Source organism: Microcaecilia unicolor, chromosome 2, assembly GCF_901765095.1.
Source record: "Microcaecilia unicolor chromosome 2, aMicUni1.1, whole genome shotgun sequence".
In the NCBI taxonomy this organism is placed as follows: domain Eukaryota; kingdom Metazoa; phylum Chordata; class Amphibia; order Gymnophiona; family Siphonopidae; genus Microcaecilia; species Microcaecilia unicolor.
In genome coordinates this window covers 370,450,023-370,475,377 of record NC_044032.1, presented here as the reverse complement: position 1 = coordinate 370,475,377, position 25,355 = coordinate 370,450,023, and positions in this window count along the sequence as shown.

Here is a 25,355-nt window from a genome sequence, read left to right as displayed (position 1 = left end):
TAGTAGCACTGAACAAGGTTTCACCACTTTCCACAGCTTCTAACCTGCCTTTTATTCCTATCTTGCTTCCTTCTTTATCCACATTGTTCACAGATTCCGCCAAATTTAAGTCCGTAATTGGCTCTCTCCCTGGAAGGACATCTTGTACACCCACACTGATCCTTCGAACGAAAACATTCCCTCGCCGTTGTGAGACCAAGGTATCGGCTACCTTAGACTTCTTGGGTAGATTCATCCTCCTAGAACTAAAACCCAGTACCGCTCTTGCACTTGTCCGTATCTGTTGGCTCATCAGGATCTTTCCCAACTTTGCAGGTATGATCTTTCTCACGTTTCCCTGCAGCTGTTCCACCCCATCAGATTCCCTGACCTTGGTAGAACGCTTCTGTGAAATCTTGGACAGGATCCCCGAAGTCTTCACGGGTTCTAGTGAGATGCAGGAGAGATCCTTAAACAGACCTTCTAGATGCTGAAGGATATTCATCCCTACTATTCCTTGGAAGGCCTGATTCTCACTTTGCCCATCGCAGAAGTTATCCCTCACCACAAAGATACATCTCCTGGGTACTAGCTGTCCCAAACACTGAACATCAGCGTCAATGTACCCCAAGACTGGCAACTCCGTCCCATTCACAGCCACAAGAGTCAATTTGCTTGCATCTTTCAGGCAATCCGAATTGGGGAAATTCTTATAAAAGAAGCTAGCCAAGATCGTTGACACATTGGAGCCGGTATCCACTGTACAGAGGGTATCTACTCCACCAATTTTGACCTTTAATAGTGGGCTCGAGCCTATCGCCCTCTCTCCGAATAACTGTTCATTTTTTTCCTCTTCTCTATCAACATGCTTCTGCATTTTCACTGTAGTTTTCGCATTTGATGGTCCCGGAGCTTCGTCTCGAGCATTCCTTTGTGTCAAATATTCATCACTGGTACTTGGCATCGCTGGCTCGCTTGTACCCTCTTTCAAATAAGGTGTGTTCACGTGTTCACTCCGGCAGTTCCTCGCTATGTGCCCCGGCTTCTGGCACCGATAGCAGATCAACTCTCCATGATTGGTTCTGGACTCTCTCCTATTGGAAGTGTTTCCTAAATACCTTCTCTCCTGGAAATTTGGGTGTCTCATATTCTCCCGTTCTCTCCTCTGCTGTCCCCATGCCTCTTCTTGCCTTTCACATAAACGCGCAAACATACTGGTCATCTGCTGCATCATCAACCTTGCAGACTCCTCAGACCTACAATAGTCACCGGCCTCATCTCTACTCCTCTGCAATATTCTCCTAGGGGAGGATTCCCACGGAGCCAATCCTCTCTCTTCTCCGGCCCAACGTATGGCCGCCTGCATCAACTCGGAGAAAGGTATGGCCGGGTTATCCTCGCTTCGCTTGGAGACCTCTCTCTTCAAGCTCTCATCCCTCAACCCGATCGTGAACTGTTCTTTAAGTGTCTCATCGGGGTTTCCCATTCTGCGCCTATCCCTCCTCATAATAGCATCCAGCTTTTCCTGAAGACGATAGGCAAAAATCCGGATTGACTCCTTCTCTCCTTGTCTCTGATTGTAAAATTCCTGAATGCGCACGCCCAGTGCAACCTTGTCCCCAAACACTTGTCTTAGAAGGTCGAAGATCTCCTCCACTGCACACTCCCTTGGAAGAGAATACTTAACTGTAGCCCGAGCAATTCCCTTCAGGTGGTCTCTGATAACCTCCACCTGATCTTCGGCTGGAACCCGCAATATTCGCAGCCTGGACTTCATTTTTTCGATCCAGTCTTCCACTTTCATGTCCTCTGGGCCACTTGGAAACCCGTGAAAGTCTGGAAGTGTCCGATCCTGAGGAATTACGACGGTGTGGGTCCACAACTGAGGGGAACGACCTCCCGCTGCTTCACCTTCCATGTTCTTTAGCTCTTCTTCAGGGATGGGTACGCCTCAAAAACAAAGACCCCGGGAGAACACAAAACACAGAACACACTTTTTTTTTATTTTATTGCACAGCTTCACCGTACTCTGGACTCTCAAATTTTCTGTACCTGTAATAAACTCTCTGGGTTAACAGAATTACATGCAATTACCCCAAATTTCCTCTGGTGGCACCCCCAAAATCAGGAAAAATCCTGCCGACTACGCCAAATTTGTATCACCCCCTCACTTCTGATTGAAATGTGTGGTAAACGCTGGGTTCTGTTTGCCTTTCTATGTAGTCGTGGCTCTGAACCCAGCTCCCAGAAGTGGAAGGAGAACAAATATACTAACCACGTCTCGTGCCCTCAAAGGACACGAGAGGAAAAATAATCTATTTGTAGGGATTTCCCCTGATTTTGGGCAGAAACACAATAGACTCCTTTCCAGTTAAATAAAAAACATTTAATTGTAAATAATTTAGTTGCATGCAACAAGTAATAATAGGGTTTTCCCCCTTTTGTGTTTCTAAACTGTATCAATAACTAAACATTCATGTTTCTACACAGAACACCACACTTCACAATATAACTTAGTAAACATTACAGGTTACATCTTTCCAGGAGCCACCAATACTCAGACCAACTTTCAGGTAAGATTTTTTCTTTCTCTGTCTCTTTTCTCCTTTAGGGATTTCTGTCACTTAGCTGTTGGTTTGATGTTGAAAGTTGCAACACTTTTTTTCGTTGGGGCCCGGATCATCGAGGTATTTTCTCTTCTTCTTCCGTTCTTCTCCCTACACCTCTCTCTTAAAACTAAAATAACTGGAAGCAAGACCCTCTCTCCCTGAAAATTGCCAGCAACCTTCAAGGGATATTAAACAATGTTGCAAGACTGTGGCCAACTTCTCTAATCCAAATAAAATTAAGTAGATATTCCCTTCTAACACCTAAGCTGTACTGCAATTCCCTATTCTGGCTGCGGTGCTTAGCTGTCACTCACTCTGCTCAAGATTCTCTCTCTCTCTCTCTTCAATCAGTGAACATTCTTTTCACCTCTCCCTTAATATTTAATATGGAGAAAACCCCCACAGCCTCCTTTGCACCTAAGACTGGGTTTTTTTCTTCCATTCACCCTTTATCTGTAGCCCTCCCCTTTTCATTAAGAATCCCTTTCCTTTTACCCTTCACCAATCATCCAACAGCCACTTTACACCAGGCAGACTTTCTGTACACACTTTCCCTATTACCCTCCTTTCTTTTTTCTCATTCCCACACTTTTACCTTAGCCATACTACTTTCCCCTTACAAATGCCTTCAAATCCTCAACTCTCTCTCAGAGCTCACTCACAACACACCTTCTTCTTCAAAGCCATAAGCACCACTCAACTGTCACAAGCTCCCGTTTCCTAGGCAACCCCTCCTTAGCTTCCCATTCCAAGTTACCTTGCTGACCGGCGGAATGTTCGCCAGCACAAGTACAACTCCATTTTACTTTTGATTTTCCCATAGAATATAAAGTATTATTTTTTGTTTCCCTCTTTTCCCTTCCCCTTCTCTTTCCTTTAACCCCTTGGTTACATAGATCATAAGGAATGCCAAGCCAAATGCAAAGCGGAGATAAGGAGGGCAAAAAAGGACTTTGAGAAGAAATTAGCGTTGGAAGCAAAAATACATAGTAAAAATTTTTTTAGATACATTAAAAGCAGGAAACCGGCCAAAGAGTCGGTTGGGCCGCTGGACGAAAATGGTGTTAAAGGGGCGATCAAGGAGGACAAAGCCGTAGCGGAGAAATTAAATGAATTCTTTGCTTCGGTCTTCACCGAGGAGGATTTGGGGGGGACACCGGTGCCGGAAAGAATATTTGAAGCGGGGGAGTCGGAGAAACTAAACAAATTCTCTGTAACCTTGGAGGATGTAATGGGTCAGTTCAGCAAGCTGAAGAGTAGTAAATCACCGGGACCTGATGGTATTCATCCCAGAGTATTAATAGAACTAAAAAATGAACTTGCGGAGCTACTGTTAGAAATATGCAATCTGTCCCTAAAATCGAGTGTAGTACCGGAAGACTGGAGGGTAGCCAATGTTACTCCGATTTTTAAGAAGGGTTCCAGAGGAGATCCGGGAAATTATAGACCGGTGAGTCTGACGTCGGTGCCGGGCAAGATGGTGGAGGCTATTATTAAGAATAAAATTGCAGAGCATATACAAAAACATGGACTGATGAGACAAAGTCAGCACGGATTTAGTGAAGGGAAGTCTTGCCTCACCAATCTAATGCATTTTTTTGAGGGGGTAAGCAAACATGTGGACAATGGGGAGCCGGTTGATATTGTATATCTGGATTTTCAGAAGGCGTTTGACAAAGTGCCGCACGAAAGACTCCTGAAGAAATTGCAGAGTCATGGAATCGGAGGTAGGGTATTATTATGGATTAAGAACTGGTTGAAAGATAGGAAGCAGAGAGTAGGATTGCGTGGCCAGTATTCTCAGTGGAGGAGGGTAGTTAGTGGGGTCCCGCAGGGGTCTGTGCTGGGTCCGTTGCTTTTTAATGTATTTATAAATGACCTAGAGATGGGAATAACTAGTGAGGTAATTAAATTCGCCGATGACACAAAATTATTCAGGGTCGTCAAGTCGCAGGAGGAATGTGAACGATTACAGGAGGACCTTGCGAGACTGGGAGAATGGGCGTGCAAGTGGCAGATGAAGTTCAATGTTGACAAGTGCAAAGTGATGCATGTGGGTAAGAGGAACCCGAATTATAGCTACGTCTTGCAAGGTTCCGCGTTAGGAGTTACGGATCAAGAAAGGGATCTGGGTGTCGTCGTCGATGATACGCTGAAACCTTCTGCTCAGTGTGCTGCTGCGGCTAGGAAAGTGAATAGAATGTTGGGTGTTATTAGGAAGGGTATGGAGTCCAGGTGTGCGGATGTTATAATGCCGTTGTATCGCTCCATGGTGCGACCGCACCTGGAGTATTGTGTTCAGTACTGGTCTCCGTATCTCAAAAAAGATATAGTAGAATTGGAAAAGGTACAGCGAAGGGCGACAAAAATGATAGTGGGGATGGGACGACTTTCCTATGAAGAGAGGCTGAGAAGGCTAGGGCTTTTCAGCTTGGAGAAGAGACGGCTGAGGGGAGATATGATAGAAGTGTATAAAATAATGAGTGGAATGGATCGGGTGGATGTGAAGCGACTGTTCACGCTATCCAAAAATACTAGGACTAGAGGGCATGAGTTGAAGCTACAGTGTGGTAAATTTAAAACGAATCGGAGAAAATTTTTCTTCACCCAACGTGTAATTAGACTCTGGAATTCGTTGCCGGAGAACGTGGTACGGGCGGTTAGCTTGACGGAGTTTAAAAAGGGGTTAGATAGATTCCTAAAGGACAAGTCCATAGACCGCTATTAAATGGACTTGGAAAAATTCCGCATTTTTAGGTATAACTTGTCTGGAATGTTTTTACGTTTGGGGAGCGTGCCAGGTGCCCTTGACCTGGATTGGCCACTGTCGGTGACAGGATGCTGGGCTAGATGGACCTTTGGTCTTTCCCAGTATGGCACTACTTATGTACTTATGTACTTATGTACTTATGTACATGGAAATACTTTTAAAACAAATAGGAGGACATTTTTTTTTCACTCAATGAATAGTTAAGATCTGGAACTCTTTGCTGGAGGATGTAGAAACAGCGGTTAGCGTATCTGGATTTAAGAAAAGGTTTGGACAAATTCCTGGAGGAAAAGTCCATAATCTGCTCTTGAGACAGACATGGGAAGCAACTACTTGCCCTGGGATTTGTGCTAAAGAGAGTTGCCATAATTTGGGTTTCTGCCATGTTCTTGTGACCTGGCTTGGCCGCTGTTTGGAAAACAGGATACTGGGCTACATGGACCACTGGTCTGACCCAGTATGGCTACTCTTATGTTCTTATGTTATGTAATGGTTCCCTAGACACATTTGGACTGTAGAAACATCCCTCCCAGGGCTATTACTATTCACTGCCCTGTACATGTCTTGGCATTTTGATGCTGAGTGGCTTACAGGGTTGTGGCCTGTTCCTCATCTGTGTTACATACCTATCTCCACCCTCTGGACATAAACAGTTGAGGTGTTTATCTGTCAGAGTCTGAGGGCAGGGCAAGATGTCATATACCTACGGCATAGTCAGATGGCTTAGCGGTGTGCAAGTATGGTTCCCTCATATGGCTAGTACTTTGGTGGCAGCCATGTGCTCTAATACAGATATAGTTACCTAACAGCAACAAATGTTACTATTGTGCAGAGATAAAACATTGGTCTCATGTGCTATTGAAAGTCCCATGATTCCAATGCTTATGTTCATTGCATGCAAGTAGTAGCCACATTATTTCATAGTCTTTAATGCTTTTTATTATTATGGTACCTTTACTACATCCTAGGACAGTCCATACTAATGTCCAGCTTTTCTGTTTTCTACAGATGCTTCAGAGGAGAGCAGCAGAAGAGAAGGAAGATGGGTAGAGAAGATGGTCCCTCAACCCAGCCAGATCAGCCTATGCCACCCCAATGATGAGCTGTGAAACCTGGGCTTGAGGGGCTGGAACCTGCATCTCCTCCTGAGGACCATAGAGAGGAGGAAGAAGAGGAAGCAGTGTCAGAGGAATGACATCATGAGGGAACATCTACCGAGGAGGAAGTTGGAGAAGAGAAAAAGCTGGAGGAGCAAGTGGACATCACTTTACACCTCAAGGAGGTTAGCATGGAGGATGTGCTGAGCAGGGGAGATAACCTTATAAGATCACTGGCACATAAAATCTTCAAACAGAACAACTTGCTCAGGGTGGAAGTGGCTGGCTCCAATGGAGACATTCAGGGCCTGCGGGACAGTTTTCTCCAGCCCTTAAATATCATTGCTGCAGAGTTCCAAGCCCTGAATAGTACTACTACTACTACTACTTAGCATTTCTATAGCGCTGCCAGGGTTACACAGCGCTGTACAAGTTTAGACAGGGGGAAGGACAGTCCCTGCTCAAGAGAGCTTACAATCTAAATAGGACCCATGCCTCTATGATACTCCAGCTTGTGAATCAAGACAAGGGAGTAGTGTGATCAAGACACTTCCAAAAAGCCATGAGGAAGATGAAGGATGGCAAGCACAGTAGTTATTGGATGAAATCTCAACATGGCATTGTGTTTCGGCAATAGTGCCTGCCTCAGGAGTCTTATTGTGCCTATGGGTACACAGAAATACTGGTATGCGTATCCAGATAATTCCAAACTCTGGTGCTATCGTGAGTAGCAAGTACTGCCAAACACTTGCTACTCATGATAGCTCCAGCTTTGGGGAATTTTGTGCTTCACACTCCAGGTGGACTTTGCATCTTTCTAAAGATTGCTCCACATGTTTACGATATTTGGATAAGTTCATGCCAATTTGCGAGTGGAACTGTAGTCGCCGTTTATAGAATCTGGGGGATGATGCTTAAAAATATGTTCCAAGTTATAGGGGTTAATTCTACAGAGCAGGTGTATGTATGTGTAGAAATCCATCAGTTATGCACAAAAAATGCGCATATGCATGTGTAAATTCTGAAAATCTGTCTACGCACTATGCTGTAAATAAACATATATCTTGCATAGGGTGCATTTTGCAGGTAGGTGTACATGTAGGCAGAGCTTGGGCAGAACATGGGTGGAACACATGCACATAACCTATGTATGTATGTCTAGCATTTAGGCACAAGCACTTACACAAGCTGGATGGCTGGTATAAGTGCTCACGCTTAATTGCACATGCATTTATACGCCTGGTTATGCTAGCATTTGAAAAAGGAAAGTGGGTGCCTACTTTCTTTTATAGAATATGCTGCTATCAGGAGCCCACTAGGCACAGATATAGAATTACCCTCTAAGGGCTGGATTCAGTGAACTATGCCCAAACTTCTGTGCTGAAAAAATAATCAACGCTGAATGGCTCCTGGCCATTTAAATCACCTGTCCGGGGCTAACCAGTCGTTTTTGGTGGCACTTAATTGGATAGTGCCACTGAAAATGTCTGGTTAGTGCCCAAGTCAAAACCGGCTATTTGGGGTCAGCACTTAGGTGGTTAATGGGCTCATTTTTGAAAGAGAAAGACGGCCATATTTCGACATAAATCGGAAGATGGGCGTCTTTCTCACAGGGTCGTCCAAATTGGTATAAATGAAAGCCGATTTTGGACGTCCCCAACTGCTTTCCATTGTACGGACTCCAAAGTTCAAGGGGGCGTATCGGAGGTGTAGCAAAGGCGGGACTTGGGCGTGCCTAACACTAGGACATCCTTGACCCATAATCGAAAGAAACACGGACGTCCCTGATGAACACTTGGACGACTTTACCTGGTCTTGTTTTTCTTACGACCAAGGCACAAAAAGGTGCCCGAAATGACCAGATGACCGGAGAGAATCAGGGGTTTACCTCCCCTTACTCCCCCAGTGGTCACTAACCCCCTCCCACCCTCAAAAATATCTTTCAAAATATTGATTGCCAGTCTCAGATGTCATACTCAGGTCCATGACAGCAGTATGCAGGTCCCTGGAGCAGTTTTAGTGGATGCAGTGCACTTCAGGCAGGCGGACCCAGGCCCATCCCCCCCACCACCTGTTATGTTTGTGGAGGAAACAGCGAGCCCTCCAAAACCTACCACAAACCCACTGTACCAAAATCTAGGTGCCCCCCTTCACCCATAAGGGCTATGGTAGTGGTGTACAGTTGGGGGTAGTGGGGTTTGGGGGGCTCAGCACACAAGGTAAGGGAGCTATGTTCCTGGGAGCAATTTATGAAGTCAATTGCAGTGCCCCCTAGGGTGCCCGGTTGGTGTCCTGGTATGTCAGGTGGACCAGTGCACTACAAATGCTGGCTCCTCTCACGACCAAATGGCTTCCATTTGGTCGTTCCTGAGATGGACGTCCTTAGTTTCCATTATCGCTGAAAATCAGAAACGACCAAGTCTAGGGATGACCATTTCTAAGGACGGCCAAATTTCTGGATTTGGGCATCCCTGTCCGTATTATCAAAATGAAAGATGGATGTCCATCTTGTTTTGAAAATACGGGTTTCCCCGCCCCTGGATGGGGACGTTTTGCGAGGATGTCCAAATTGAAACGAGGACGTCCCTTTCAATTATGCCCCTCCAAGTGTCAATTTTCAGGATTTAACCATCTAAGATAACTGCATAAATAGGGCCTCATAGAACTTAGTTCTATCTTTACGTGGTTCTTCATGGCAGGTTAAGGGCAGAATATCACAGCTGTGTTTTTGACAGCTCCATATATCCAGAAATTCAATGCTGGAGCCTGGACAACATCCAGCATTGAATTTCTGGGTATAACGATGGCGGCAGTCAGCAAATCGCTGATCACTGCTGGCTGAATATCGGGCCTATTTTTCATAATGGTGGTGAGGTAGGAGAGAGGAAAGGGATTTTCCCTTGGGACAGTCATTTTCTTCATATTGGTTAGCCAGGAGGCAGGAAGGGATATGGTTTAGAAAGTGCATTTTTTTTAAATTACAGGGAGAAAGACTTGTTACTACTTGTGCGTGCTAGCTGCCTATTTTTCTTCTGCCAACCTAATCTTGCCTCCATGCTAAATTATAATTTGAGTGGTGAAGTTTATCTACTTGGTGAACCTTAGACTGCTAAATATAACACTCAGCTTGGTGAATTTTAAAGGTTTTGATCTAAGTCACTTCTTAACCTAAGAATATAAGATTTGCTGCACTGGATCAGATCAAGGGTCCATCAAGCTAAGTATTATGTTTTCATCAGTAGCCAATTCAGGTCACAAGTACCCAGCAGGATCACAAAAATAAATAGATTCCATTTGTTTCCCCTTACAGATAAGCAATAGATTGTCCCAAGTCTATATTAAAACAATTTATGGACTTTTTTTTTCCTGAAATCTTTCTAAACTGTTTTTTTTAAATCCAGCTAACCATGCTTAACATATCCTTTGACAATGAATCCCAGAGCTTAGTTATGCTTTGAATAGATAGATAGATAGATAGATAGATAGATAGATAGATAGATAGATAGATAGATAGATAGATAGATAGATAGATAGATAGATAGATAGATAGATAGATAGATATTTGGCTGGATCTCTTTATATATTTACTGTTCTTCCAAATGTTAGGGAACTAGACTCTCTGTAAATGAAAATTACAGTGCAACAGGGATGGCTATATGTGTGATGACTATAAGAACACTAAGGTAATGTTATTATCCTAATTAGAATAATTACCACAAAGGCTGTAGATATGGAATGGCTTGGACATGTTAGTTGGCCCTGCACCTCTGCTACTGTGGCTGTATTAAAGAATGGAATTACATAGTTGGCAATATATGGTATCATTTATTGGAGATGAAATAATAATTGGCATAGATGGTGAGAAAGCATACAAAATAAGTCTTTTTTTTTTTTTTTTGGTAGCCAACATATTTTGTTATGCAGCACAACTGTTCCTAAGTAATTAGTTCGTACACAATACAAGCAAAAGTGAAAGCTCGGTAGACCATGTACCAAGTTAGCCTAAAATGTACTTTTGCAAATCAAAGAAACTGACATCTACCTCTCCCATACCATAGGAATGAATCTATCTCACCTCTGTTGGCAAGCTGAACTCTCAGAAACCGCTGCAAACTCCAGGTCAGATGAATCTTCCTCCTCAGCTCCAGCTGGCTTTGGGACAGTGAGCTTGGTCAGCAGTGACTGAATGGTTACAAGGGCGAGTTGAGTCACATCCTCCACCCTGCTAGGAATGTCAGTCTTTCTTGGTGTCTGGTGGAAGTTAGGACCTTAGATTTTCCTCTGATGTTACACAAAGTCCCAGTATCAGAGAAGCTGCGAACATTATCAAGCCTTTTTAGTAACTCTGTAAGAGGCACAAATCTCTGGGCAAAACAGTTTCTCTGTTTGGCTACTTTGATTACAAACCCGCGGATTCTATATGTGGTGCTCCAAATTGCGTGCGGAATTTAATTGAATAAAAAAACAATTAGCACCGATAATTGAGCGCTAATAATAAATTAATAGTGCTAATTGACAACAATTCAAATTTACATGTGCATCTTGCTAGGCGTATTCTATAAAGATGCATGTGTAAATTTTACTGTGTGGATCTGAAAAGGGGGCATGGCCATGGGAGGGGCATGGGCGAGTCAAGAACACTCCAATAATTTATGCGCCCTGTTACAGAATATGCCTGATCTGCACCTAATTTAGGCACAGGGATTTACACCAGGTTTCAGTTGGTGTAAATCCTCACACCTAAAAGTTAGCCGTGGATCCTGACACTTTGTGGTATTCTATAAACAGCGCACAACTCGGAGTGCCATTTATAGAATAGTGTTTAGTGGGGGGTTTTTTTGAGTGACGATGTTTTGATGCTATATATAGAATTTGTTTAGACCTGTCAGGCATAGGTGTGCATATGGCCAGCAGATAAGGTAAGGCCTCAGATCCTGAGCAGCCCAGGATCATATATGTTATCTAACTAGTACCTAGTTCATATACAAGGTTGCTAACCAAGATTACCTCAGCTCTGTGTCTCTATGAACCTCTCTCCCCCAAACTTCTCAGTGGAAGGACTGGATAGAGACTGCAAACAACTGTTTCTTCCTACAAACAACATGTCCTTGAAAGATGGCAGAGCAGCACAGCATCCAGAAAACAGTACTGCAGGAAACCACTGAGAAGTCATATCTGTATTGCTCAGAAGATGGTACATGGCCTAAGTTAGGCCTCAGGCCTATAAAAGGCACAGGCAAACCCCTTACATGTCTATAGCTACAGTATGAAATGAAGAGGAAGTCAAAGTCAGCTGGGAGCTATGGCTCTGCAAAAGAAAGCAAGTTGACTCTTCTATTAGGTAGTGATTATGGTCCTTCTGTGTGTCTCTGTTTCACTGTCCTCAGGATAAATATTAAAATTCTCTTTCAGCTTTGATATGATAATTTACTTATAATGAGCAATTCAACATTTAACTTTTCCTAATAGCAGATAAGTGTCCTTTATGCTGCTGCTAACACCAGGTCAAGATACAAACAGTCAGCCAATCATGCAGGACCCTTAATGGTTGGCAATTAATAAATAAACCTTAGTTTATGTGTGATAAAATGCCTGACATCTACAATGAAAGGAATAAGTTTATAGCATTAAATATTGTTCCTGGTTATCAGTATATACTGTATACCCCACACTGTATGTATCAAACTGTTAGATTTGCTTTTGAAGCTTCTATTTAAATGCAAATTCTGCCATTTATGAGCTCACATATGATTTATTACACTATAATTACCACAGATGAATACTTAATGAGCACAGGTCAGATTTTCAGTCCTTTAAAATTGCAAAAGAAATGATAGGAATAATCACTGGTTTCTACTTTGTGACCTGCCCACGTTCGATAGAGGAGTACCAGGAAACTGATGGAAAGTGTCCTCAAAATGTATTCACATTCTCATCCATAGAAATCAAAATGAAGACTTGATCTGTTCAATGTCTTTGAGTAAAGTGTTTTGTATTCAGTGTTCAGTACAGAAGTAGTTTTAAATGTATAAATTATGTTTTGGAGAAAGGCTTGAATACTTGTTTCATAATGTGACAAGAGGGCATTTCACTCAGACACCCACATTGAGAGGAGTGAAGAAAAAGCCAGATATATTGCCTGGTAAGATACATTTAGGGGCTCATTTTCAAAAGAGAAAAACATTTAAAAGATGGCATAAAGTGGCATTTGGACTTATGTTTCTGCAAACACATCCAATTGTGATTTTGAAAACTCAATTTGAGACTTTGGTAAAATAAATAAATAGTGATAAAGAAATAACCATAATGAACCAGCATAAAGATGACAAAAACATCCAATCAAAGGTAAAAACACCATCTAGTTGCAGAAAAATAAATGAACATGTTAAAACTGGTAAAAAAACATGGGAAAGCCATATATGACCAGAAAGATAAACGGACGCAATAAAGAATGCTTCAAAAACCATGCCCCCACCCCCCAAAAGAAAGAGATATAAACAGATTGGCTGAAAAACACAAGGCAAAAAACAAAATGCCCTGCCTAGCAGAGCAGAGGTGAAAACTAAGTCCAGCATATAAAAGGGATAATAAAAACATTTGGAAATTGACAGAGGTAACAAAAAACAGAAATAGTGCAAAAGATGCAAAATAACCATCAGAGAGAAAATGGCACTAAGCTATATGGTAAAACAGGCTGTGAAAAGATAGCCTGACTAGAGGAGCAGGGGCATCTGCTTCACCGCTTCTAGATCAGTAACGTAGCCAGAGTTTAATTTTTAGATGGGCCTGGAGGTGAACTGGGTGGGCACAGGCCTCGCATTTCCTCTCCACCCGCTACCACCCCCCTCCACCCCCCGTCCGCCTGCCACCGCATTTCCTCTCCATCTGCCCGCCGCCGCCACATTTCCTATCCATCCGATACCCCCCCCCCCCCCACGACAGCCCCCTGCACATGGTCAGTTTTGGTCATTTTTACTGACCTTAAGCGCCATTCTCCCTCCAGCACTGGTGATTCCCATAGCCAGCCTTCTGCCAGCACGCGTCGTCGGAGCCTCTTCTCAGGCGTGTCCCACCTACTCTGCAACTTCCTGTTTTCCTGGGATGCAGGAAGTTGCAGATTAGGCGGGACTTGCCTGAAAAGAGGCCCCGATGACGCGCGCTGGCAGAAAGCTGGCTATGGGAATCGCCAGTGCTGGTGGGAGAATGGCGCTTCAGGGCAGTAAAAGTGAGCAGACCACGCGGACAGGGAGAGCGGGCAGAAGAGGCTGGGCAGGCCTGGATCAAAAGTGGCTGGGCCACCCGTGGCTATGCCCCTGTTCTAGATAGCAATGTTTCACTGTCCCCTGAGGTATGGGAACTACTGAAGGATCCAGCTGCAGAGAGAGAGAGAGGACTGCATAGGGATCTGTGCCAATTTCTGAGGCATAGATTTCAGCGGTTTCTCCCCAGGCTGCTGGGACTCCTGCTGTAGCTGTGATTTGTCATCCTAGTGGCCCGAATGACACAGGAAGTATTACCAGCAGCGGTATGACAACTCCATCAGCTGTTACAACAGGGGAGGGTATGGTTCTTGCACTTGCAGTGAGGGCCCCAGCTTGTGGTATGTTCTCCTTTGCACTGGTAAGACTTGATGTTTTTTTGCTTGAAGAAATCTGGAAAACTATAGTGGTATTGGGACAATCTTTGTCTGCCCTGATGAATTTACATCCAGATAGACTTGGCGCTTTGGAACAACGTGTGGATTCTCAAGAATCACCATTAGTACTGGTACAAAACTCTCTCCAGGGATTATAGAGCTATCAACATGCAATGCTAAAAAATCATCTAGAGACTTTCTTGTATTACACTTCCCTCAATGCGATAATCATCTACGCACATCAAGTAGGAGTTACCACCCAATTATCGCCATGCACCAGAAAATAAAATATATTTTCTGGTGCACATAGCGGACATGCATAACAAAATGAAATTACTGCACGGGCCACGTGGTAGCCGAGCAGTAACTCCAAATTGGCGCATGTTGGGACCGCGTAGGTGCCTACATAGCTTAGTAAAAGGGTCTCTAAGTTTTTTAGGCAACTTGCTCCCCCTTTGTCTCTCTCTCTCTCTCGCTCTCTATTGTGTCTGTAAGAGTTAGTCTGCAGCATATCTCCTCTGTGAACTGAAACTGCCTATGCTGTATTTTGCTGTATGACCCCCTTCAAGGTCTTGTGATACTATCAAGAATTTACTAGTGTAAAAGTGTAAACAACATATCTATTCAGCATACTGCTGCAATTTCTCCCAGTCTTTTTTGTATGGAGAGAGCTGCTGGAGAACAAACTCCAAGTATGTAAGGCAAAAACTCTTGTCCAACACATCTGAACTATAACTTATTTCTCCTTGTTCGATTATTGCATTAAAGAAGATTTTGGTTCAAGAGTTCTGAATGTTCTCATAATAATCTTCTATATTCTGGTTTAAACTGCATGCCAATCACCCCAGCGAGAGGACAGAACACTGTATTATCTAGTGGTGATATTCACCACTGATATCTGGATAACTATCTGGGCAACTCAGAACAGCAATTTCTTTGTTCACTGTTGTCCAGATAGCTATCTCGACAGCAGCACTGACAAGTATTTCTTTCCTCGCCACTCACTTTTCTGCTGGACGTTCCCTGCACTATCCAGACAGCACAAGGGTTGTCTTTAATGCTGCTGAGAATTACCTGTTACCCAGTAAGTGATTTTCAATATTAGGCTGATTCTAGTCTCACAGTGATTTGCTTCTTTTTTTTTTTCATAAGAAAGATCAGAAAAAATGTCACCTGCTTAAAAACAATGTAGCAATCCAAAGGATTTTAAAATAATCCCTCAAGGGCTTATTAAATAGATTTGATTAGAGAAGTGATCTTTGAAGAACTTCCTGGGTCATATGCCAAGCCTCTGAAAGTTGTTTTTGCCAGATTAATTGTAAAGTTCTATTGTTTTTAAAGCCCTTAAACCATTCCAGAACAGGCCCCGTAATTCCAACCTCAATCAAAGTAATACAATATCATGTATTAAATAAATCAAATGCTGCTGAGAGGTGAGGTTAACTTGCATAATAAAAGCTTGTGCAGAAAAATTGAACTTGGAAATCCCAGAAAGACATAGTAATGCAAAAAACAGAACAGAAATGCATTTTCTCTTGCATTATGAAAACTATAGAGATATCAGAGATGGTACACATTCACATTCCCAAAGTTGACATATTGAAATCAGTAAAGCAATGTAATATATAATTTTTCAATTAAACATGCTCAGACTTTTGTTTCTGGACCTTTATTTTCTCTGTTGCTTTCTTTGTTTCCCCTTTGTTCTGATTTCATTTGCCCATTTTGCAACATTTCCTCTCCCCTCTAATTTCTGCAGTCCCCCCCTCTCTCAGATTTTATTTTTTTTTTCTCTTGTTGGTCCCACTCCTCAGTCCTATTTCTTCTCTGTCATTGATGTTCAGTTTTTTGTTGTTGTTTCACTTTACAAAACCTTATGCTATTTGCTACTAATGTCCCTTCCACTCCTTCTCTCATGCCCATTGCTTTCCTCTTCCTAACATGTTCATCCCTCCTCAACTGTCTTACACATACACCTCACTGCTTTCCACTGTCCCAGTGTTCAACTCCTTCCCCCTTATTCATCCCTCTTCCTTATCATGTTTTCTTTCATCCCTCCATTTCCTGCTACTTCCTTCAATTATCTCCCTTCTCTGCTTCTCTTCCTTTTCCCCCCACACTCTATCACAATTTCATTTCCCCATCCTTTTTCTACCCTCCTTTACATAGTTCATCCTATTCAGTTGTTCCCTTGTTTCTTTCTCCCCTGATGCCCCCTTGAATAATTATCCCTTGATGTTCCTCCCACCCTTTCCTTGCTGTCTTTTTTCTTTCTCCCCTGATGTCACTTCCTCTCTTCCATTGTCCCCTTGCCTGTTTCTTCTCAGCGTTCTCCTCTTCTTTTCATTGTTTTCCTGATGTTCCTTCCTCCCTTATAGTGTCCCCTTGTCTCTTATCCCCTGATGCCCCCAACTCCCAACCTCCAATCCCTGAAGCTCCCTTTCCATAGTATTTTGAACAGCAATAGCAATATGTTTCAGAACCATCTCCAACAACCAAACAGCAGCAGCAGCAATCCAATGAAGGACAAACACAGCAAGAGTTTATCCATATGTTAAGTTTAATGGAAACAGGACCCAACCTGGCCAAGTTTCAGAAAAACCTTCGTAAGGAGTCACAGATGTTTCCACAACACATTCATTGATTTAAAGCATGTAGGGCCCTGTTTACTAAGCAACATCATGGGCACATTAACATTTTAAACCTGTGTTAGCCATGTGCGTGTATTAACTATGTACATGCCAACTATATACCTATAAGCCCGCAGGAGTGCTCTCAGGTGTGCAGCAGCCCTCTAGTGGCTCCTACCTAGCCTGACCAGTCCTTTGCTTCAAGAAACAACCTTGAAACAAAACTTCTCTAGGACTCTGGTGACTCGGGCCTCTCTGTTTGGGCCTCCCCTTTCCCTCAGGGTGACCTCTCCATTAACCTGCAGTCCTGGACCTGCCTCCCCACTGTATCTCCTGGTAACCGACCCCCTTACCAGTTCTTCTGGTGGGGCCACCTGGTCACCCTTCTCTGGAAGATCGCACGGATTTCTCTGCTTTCAGAAATATGTAAATTAGCTGAGTAAATGTAGATTCAGTTTATTGGAACTATGCTTCAGTCTTGTGGGAACCTTGCTTTCCAACTATTATTCGTTTTCTGCAAATTCACTCCCTGAGCCCATTTACTGTGGGACACCTGGGTCTCAGGGTATAACAGCCACCACCCCTGGATAGGACCTTCTTTACTCTCATTAACCTTATGGTCCTATCCTCCACCCCAGGGCTGTTTGTTCATTTTCAACACTTCACAGTTCCAACATTAGTACTGGGGAGCCACAGTCCTGGACACACAGTCCTTCTCCTTAAATACCCAGTTCTTTCCCAGTACTGAGAACACACAGTCCAACCCTAATACTTCAGGGACTTCTTACCCCAGGATTTTCAGCCTGCTTTTCTTCCTTGAACACACAGTTCTCCCTCCTCTATAGGGTTAGCCTGTCTCTTTCAGGGGATCTTTCTCCTTCGGGCAAAACTCCCTCCTCTACTGAGAGGAAGCTATTTATGAGGTGTCCAATAAACCTCCCCACCTCTTGAGACCTCACCCCTCTGGGTCCAGAAAGCCTCTGGGTCTAGAAGTTTCTTCTCACTCCCCCAGCTATCTCCCCGGGAGCTCTCTCTACTGGCCCATGCACGTCAATACTCAGCTAGATCCCTGGAGCTCCCCCCTAGGGACCAGAATGGGCATTTTCCTGGTTTTCAGTGGGAGAGCGCCCTCTGGTGGCCTCCTCGAGTAAGGGCAGACACTGTGTTTATCACAAAGCGCTTACATGGTTAGCGTGTGTGCTAAGTATAGGTGCACTAAAAACACTAACGCACCTTAGTAAACAGAGCCCATACTGTAATATCTATGTTTAAAAGAAAAATGAGGTCCAATGTCAAAAGTAAAAGAGTGCAGCCAATACTATATAGAAAAAGCTCTGCCCATATAAATGTTTTACTATTGTTAATTTTTCAACATTTTAAATTATAATGCATTACTGCTCTATATTGCTTAAACGCAAATAAGGTTTGTCTTTATAGTCTGGTTTTTCTTTCAGAATGGAAGTTGAAGATCACTGTTTACTTTTACTTAATGTCTTGTTATCTTCAAAAATTTCAATAAAATTTATTTAAGAAAAAAAAAAAACTCTGGTCCAGTTGCAAAAGTCAGTGACATTTGGAATTGGACCCGAGCTTTTTCTATGTAGATGCTGTTGGCTGCATTCTTTTGGTTTTGACATTGGACCTCATTTTTCTTTTAAACACAGGTATTGCAGTACATGCTTTAAGTCTCTGAATGCATTGTGGAAACCTATCCTGTTTATTTTTGTAGTAGAAGGGCGCCCATCTTCAGACACAAATTCTCCTAAGGCCGGCCAAATCGGTATAATTGAAAGCCGATTTTGGCCGGCTTCAACTGCTTTCCATCGCAGGTCTGACCAAAGTTCAAGGGGGCGTGTCGGCAGTGTACCGAAGGCGGGACGGGGGCGTGGTTAAGAGATGGCTGGCCTCAGCCAATAATGGAAAAAAGAAGGCCGGCCCTGATGAGCAATTGGCAGGCTTTACTTGGTCCCTTTTTGTTCATGACCAAGCCTCTAAAGGTGCCCAAGCTGACCAGATGACCACCGGAGGAAATCGGGGATGACCTTCCCTTACTCCCCCAGTGGTCACCAACCCCCTCCCACCCCCCAAAAAAATAAAAAAACACTTTTTTGCCAGCCTCAAATGTCATACCCAACTCCATCACAGCAGTATGCAGGTCTCTGAAGCAATTTTTAGTGGGTACTGCAGTGCACTTCAGGCAGGCAGACCCAGGCCCATCCCCCCCTACCTGTTACACTTGTGGTGGTAAATGGGAGCCCTCCAAAACCCACTGTACCCACATCTAGGTGCTCCCCATTACCCTTTAAGGGCTATGGTAGTGTTGTACAGTTGTGGGTAGTGGGTTTTGGGGGGGGGGGTTGGGGGCTCAGCACCCAAGGTAAGGGAGCTATGCACCTGGGATCAATTTGTGAACTCCACAGCAGTGCCCCCTAGGGTGCCCGGTTGGTGTCCTGGCATGTGAGGGGGACCAGTGCATTACAAATGCTGGCTCCTCCCATTACCAAATGGCTTGGATTTGGCCGGGTTTGAGATGGCCGCCATTAGTTTCCATTATTGGCGAAAACCAATGGCGGCCATCTCTAACGCCAGCTATCTCTAAGGGTGGCCCAAATGTTGAGATTTTGCCAGCCCCGACCATATTATCAAAACGAAAGATGGCCGGCCATCTTGTTTTGAAAATACAGTCGGGTACGCCGCTTAACGGGGCCATCATTAGAGATGGCCGCCCTTATATGTGAGCTCCCCCATTCGATTATGCCCCTGTATGTGACCCCTGACAAAGGTTCTTTTGAAACTTGGCCTTCTTGGGTCCTGTTTCCATTAAAGTTGACATTTGAATAAACTGTTGCTGTGTTTGTCCTGCCTTGGATTGCTGCTGTTTGGTTGTCTGTTCTGCTTCTGCAGTAGACTTTCCCCTATTTGTTGCTACTTCAGAACCATTTCCCACAAAGTACGGGGCACCAAGGTGCATTTCTCAGTTTACCCATCCTTCCCTGCAACCCTGATGGCTTTATCTTTCTCTTTTTAAGATTGCAAGGGTCACAGGGTCTGGTAACAGATGTCATGCTGTTTATCTCTGCCAGAAACCTCACACAGCAAAGTGGAAGTGGGACTGTACCAAGTAACCAAGGCTGACCACGGGTAACAAGTATACAAAAGTTTATTTGCCAGTGGTAAAACTGACCCAATAAAAAGGATCCGTGTTTCGCCTGGACAGCCTTCTTCAGGAGTCTACAATACAAGGATATATAAAAGTGAAAGATAAATATAAAAATAAAAATAAAAACATACATTCAAATATCATAACTTAAAGACACAGCATTATAAGGCATAGAAAATATGTGTACAACAGAACTGGTAATATAGAAATAGAACTGGTAAAATAAAAAACCCCACAGACTGTGTTCTGTTTTTATATTATATACCTGCTCTGTGCCTAACTCAAGTGCAAGTATTTACATCACATTTTACTTGGCATAAATGAATGTGCCTAAGGTTAGCAAAAAGCGAGAGTGGGAACTGGATCCGGCACTCAAAAACAGACCAAGGGATGCTCAAGATGAAGTTAAAGCATATATTGATGACTATTAATGAAGACTCAACATGGCACCATGTTTCAGCACGAACATGCCTGCCTCAGGAGTCTCTTGGTGATATAATTGACAATCACGATTTAGACTTTCTTCGGTAATAAAATTCACACTAATGCCTATCTTCAGAGCCTAAAATGCTTAAATAATGGCCTTGAAAAAGCCCATGGGTCTAATAGAAGTCTAAAATTTCTGGTGCCTGCATTTTAGTTTCTGAAGATAGGCATTAATGTGAATTTTATCACTGCTACTACTACTACTTAGCATTTCTATAGCGCTGCCAGGGTTACGCAGCGCTGTACAAGTTTAAACATGGGGAGGACAGTCCCTGCTCAAGAGCGCTTACAATCTAAAGGTAACAAACTAAGTAGTCAGTGTAGGTATCATGAATGGGGAAGGTGGTTATGCGCCAAAAGCAAGGGAGAAGAGATGGGCTTTGAGTAAGGACTTGAAAATGGGCAGGGAGGGCGCATGGCGTATGGACTCGGGAAGTCTGTTCCAGGCATAAGGTGATGCGAGGCAGAAGGGGCGGAGTCTGGAGTTAGCGGTGGTGGAGAAGGGTACAGATAGGAGTGATTTATCCTGAGAGCGGAGGTTACGGGTGGGAACATATGGGGAGAGGAGGGTAGAGAGGTAATGGGGGGCTGCAGATTGAGTGCACTTGAAGGTCAATAGGAGAAGCTTGAATTGTATACGGTAGCGGATCAGGAGCCAGTGAAGCGACTTGAGGAGAAGAAAGACTAAATCATGATTGGCAATTATATCACCAAGAGACTCCTGAGGAAGGCACATTCATGCCGAAACATGGTGCCATGTTGAGTCGTCATTAAAAGTCAACAATAAAAGCTTTAATTTCATCTTGAGTGTCCCTTTGTCTATTTTTGAAGTGACGGATCTGGTTCTCACTCTTGCTTTTTGCTGTGTGATTTCTCATGGGACTTTGGTGTTCTTTCCAACTTGGTGGTTTTTTGTGTGCCTAGATTTAGATGACCAGTTACTCCCCCAGTGGTCACTAACCCCCTCCCACACTCAAAAAACATCTTAAAAAATATTTAGTGCCAGCCTCAGATGTCATACTCAGGTCCATGACAGCGCATGAAGGTCCCAGGAGCAGTTTTAGTAGGTACTGCAGTGCACTTCAGACAGGCAGACCAAGGCCCATACCCCCTCTACCTGTTACATATGTGGAGGAAACAGCGAGCTCTCCAAAACCCACCACAAACCCACTGTACCCATATATAGGTGCCCCCTTCATCCATAAGGGCTATGGTAGTGGTGTACAGTGGTGAGTAATGGGTTTTGGGGGGATTTGGAGGGGCTCAGCACACAAGGTAAGGGAGTTATGTTCCTGGGAGCATTTTATGAAGCCCACTGCAGTGCCACCTAGGGTGCCCGGTTGGTGTTCTGGCATGTCAGGGAGACCAGTGCACTACAAAGGCTGGCTCCTCCCATGACCAAATCACTTGCATTTGGTCGTTTCTGACATGGACGTCTTTGGTTTTGAAAATCGTTGAAAGTCAGAAACGTCCAAATCTAGGGACTTCCAAAGTTAAGGATTTGGACATCTCTGGCGGTATTTTCAAAATGAAAGATGGACGTCCATCTTTTTTCGAAAATACCATTTTCCCCGCCTTTGGATTTCGACATTTTGCAAAGACGTCCAAATCGCAACTTGGGCGTCTCTTTCGAAAATGCCCCTCCATGTGTCTGATTTATTAAGACTTTTTCCCCATTCTATTTCATGATAGTTTACATATTAACACATTATCTGGAAAAAGGGTGCACAATTTTGAAAGAGAACACACATAGAGCAAATGAAAAAAAACAACACAATTTTGTGTTTGTTTTCTACTTGATTTTGTTTGCCAATGATATGAAACAACATATAATTATGTTGATAATACTTCCTATGCTGTTTCAAATGAATGAGTGTGGTGGAGGAGCTTGTGTGTTTCGATGACTTGGAGGCCTGTGCTGTAGGGCCACCCATATTGAACAGGCCTCTGAGGAGAATCCAGATGAAGAGTGTACCAATTCCTGCTGGAGGACCAAGACGGTGCCAGAAGAGGTTGTGTTGCACTGGGCTCCACAATCATAAGAGTTCTTCCTGTACTGAGATAGGGACGAGAAGGGGAAACCACAGACTTACCCTCCCATGCCCAAAGACCCTCCCTGCATTGTCAGGCCAACTTTTGAGAATTGCAGTGTCTATCCAGTAAGAGGAGAGTATGGCTGCAGGAGGCCTTGAGAGGTCAGGGCAGTGCTTGGAATGTACGTTTGCTAGACTGATGTGTAAAGCACATAACTTGGAAGCACTCCGGTTTGTTTTGATTCTATTTCTGTCATTTAATTTGGATTATTGAATGTGTAATAATGTTCATAAGTAAAATATGTTTAAAAACTAAATAAAACAACAACAACCCCCCCTCCATATGTTCCTCATTGCCATGGTACCCATTCATACCCAGAGAGCCATCCCAATGTCACTAGCAGAGTGTAACTAAACCATTATCTTGGACCCCACATTCAATCTTCCATAGGGTGTGTGCAGTTTGCGAGGTCTGTACTTTTGGGAAGGGCGGAGAGCCTGGGGGTGCACCCCCAAAGATGATGTAGGAATACATAGGGGATGGCATGAATAGGGAGGTCAGTCACCGAACTGCAGTTGTGCCCACAAGTATATCCTTGGTAGACACTGTCTGCATGTACATCCCCTCATCTACATTAAATTCTGTAAGTATTTACATAGAGCTGAAGAAATGTGAGGCAATTCATTTTCCTAATTCCTGCTCAGTAGTTCCTTCTCATCCTATTATTGATCAGTATCATCTTGACTTTTTAAGAATCTTGGGGATTATTTTGATAGTCATGTCACTTTTAACGATCAAATAAATTCAGTATCAAGGGTATCTTTCTTTGCACTTCATCATATTTGGGCTATCCGCTCTCTTTTATTTTTCCTCTGTTCACACCCTTCTTCTTTCTCTTATCATCACAAATCTTGACTACTGCAATTATCTTTATGCCAGTTTACCGTTATCCTCTTTAAAATGTCTACAGCTAGTTCGGTCTACTGCTGTACATCATCTTCACAGGTCCGCTCTGTTTGATCACATCACTCCATTTCTTAACGCCGGACATTGTCTTCCATTTGTATCATGTATTCAATTTAAATTAGTTATGCTTGTCTGTAAATTGCAACGCCAAATGCACCAGATTATTTGTCTCATCTACTTATTCCCTATGTTCCTTTTTGCTCCCTTCGTTCTACAGGTACTGGCTTACTTCAGATTCTGCCTCTGTCTAGAATTCAACTTGATATCACTTGTTCAAATGCTCTAAGTTATACTGGACCGAAGGTCTGGAATTCTATTCCCTTCTCATATCAGATCTGAATCCTCCTTTATCAAATTCCAAACAGCCATTAAAACATCTTTTTTCCCCTAGTATACTCGTCTTATTCCTGATTGTTTCTGTGTGTTTCTTCTCTATCTTGGCACAGCATGAATATTTTGTTTTATTGTAAACCACTTAGAAGCCAGTTCCTGGTGTGTGCAGTATATCAAATGTTTGTGAATAAAATACACAACATATTGACAAGGTCCAAGGCAGATCACCTTAACCTTCACTATTTTTCTCTAAGAAGCACCAATTCATCTATCAATGAAAGCAAAGCTCACAGGGATCTTGCTGTGTGTGTGGCACAACTGCTTTGCTTTCCCTTTCTCCTTCTATTGCCCTGCTCTCTCTCACTATTGTCCCTCCACCTAACTTTCCTCTATCCTATCAAACATTGCAGTTCCTTTAGAAGTTACTTTACCGTATATTTTTTTAGTATAGTATTTTGTATCATGAACATGCTCTGAAAGTATGTTCATGATACAATATATCAAATAAATTGAACCTCTTTCTCTGCCTATTTATAGACTGTAAGAGGGGTCCTATGAAGTAAGATCACACACCAAGAATTGAACTGCTATATCAGGAAATGTGATGGCAACTTAGAGGTGGAACTAGGAATTTCTAGCATGTGTGTATAGTGGCCTAGTGGTTAGTGCAGTGGACTTTGATCCTGGGGAACTGGGTTTGATTCCCACTGCAGCTCCTTGTGACTCTGGGCAAGTCACTTAACCCTCCATTGCCCTTGGTACAAAATAAGTACCTGAATATATGTAAACCGCTTTGAATGTAGTTGCAAAAACCTCAGAAAGGCGGTATATCAAGTCCCATTTCTGTTTCCCTTAGTGATGTGTGTATGAGAAAGGCCCTCGGAAACTGTGATACAAAGCAAGGTTGCAGACTGGCTGGCAACACAGACTAAAATTTGCTAGTGGCAAGAAAGACAAGAGCTGTGTTGACCTTCAGGTGGACTTGCATGTGCTGTCCCCTCTGTGTAGTGAGTGTAGGAGAGGGTCAAGCTGCTGGCAGAGATGATGGTGGTAGCCTCAATGTAAATCCTACTGAGGCACTGTTCATCGGTGAGGTCGAGGAACTATATATCCTTTTATAAGGCTGCCTCCACTTGACCTTTCTCTAATCGATGTGTACCTGCTGTAGAATGGCCAGCACTACCTGGCTATTGAAGTCAGTCATGCTAATTCCTCTATTGCGGTTTGGACCTGTACTCAGGAGTGTTGTATAGTGGAAGTCCCCACACACTCTGATATAATTCTGATACAATCAGAGACACTGACTGAGATAAACAGGCATTGGCATTCAGGACACACATATACAGATAAACACAGGGTGGTACAGTCACTCCCTCACCAGAGACAGCCAAAGACAGACCTAATGGTATACAGGAAGTTTGAAGAATGACTGGCAGTGAGGGGAGAAAAGAAACAGGGTGTTTAAATGGGGAGGCACCAAAGGTGATGAGGAGGGCTAGAAACAGAGCTGGACAATTTAAAGTAGTCAGAGACAGTGGCGTACCAAGGGGGGGGCGGTGGGGGCAGTCCGCCCCGGGTGCACGCCGCTGGGGGGTGCCGTGGCGCCTGCTCCGAGTTCGCTAAACTTCGTCGCTCATTTGCTGCAGCTCCCTCTG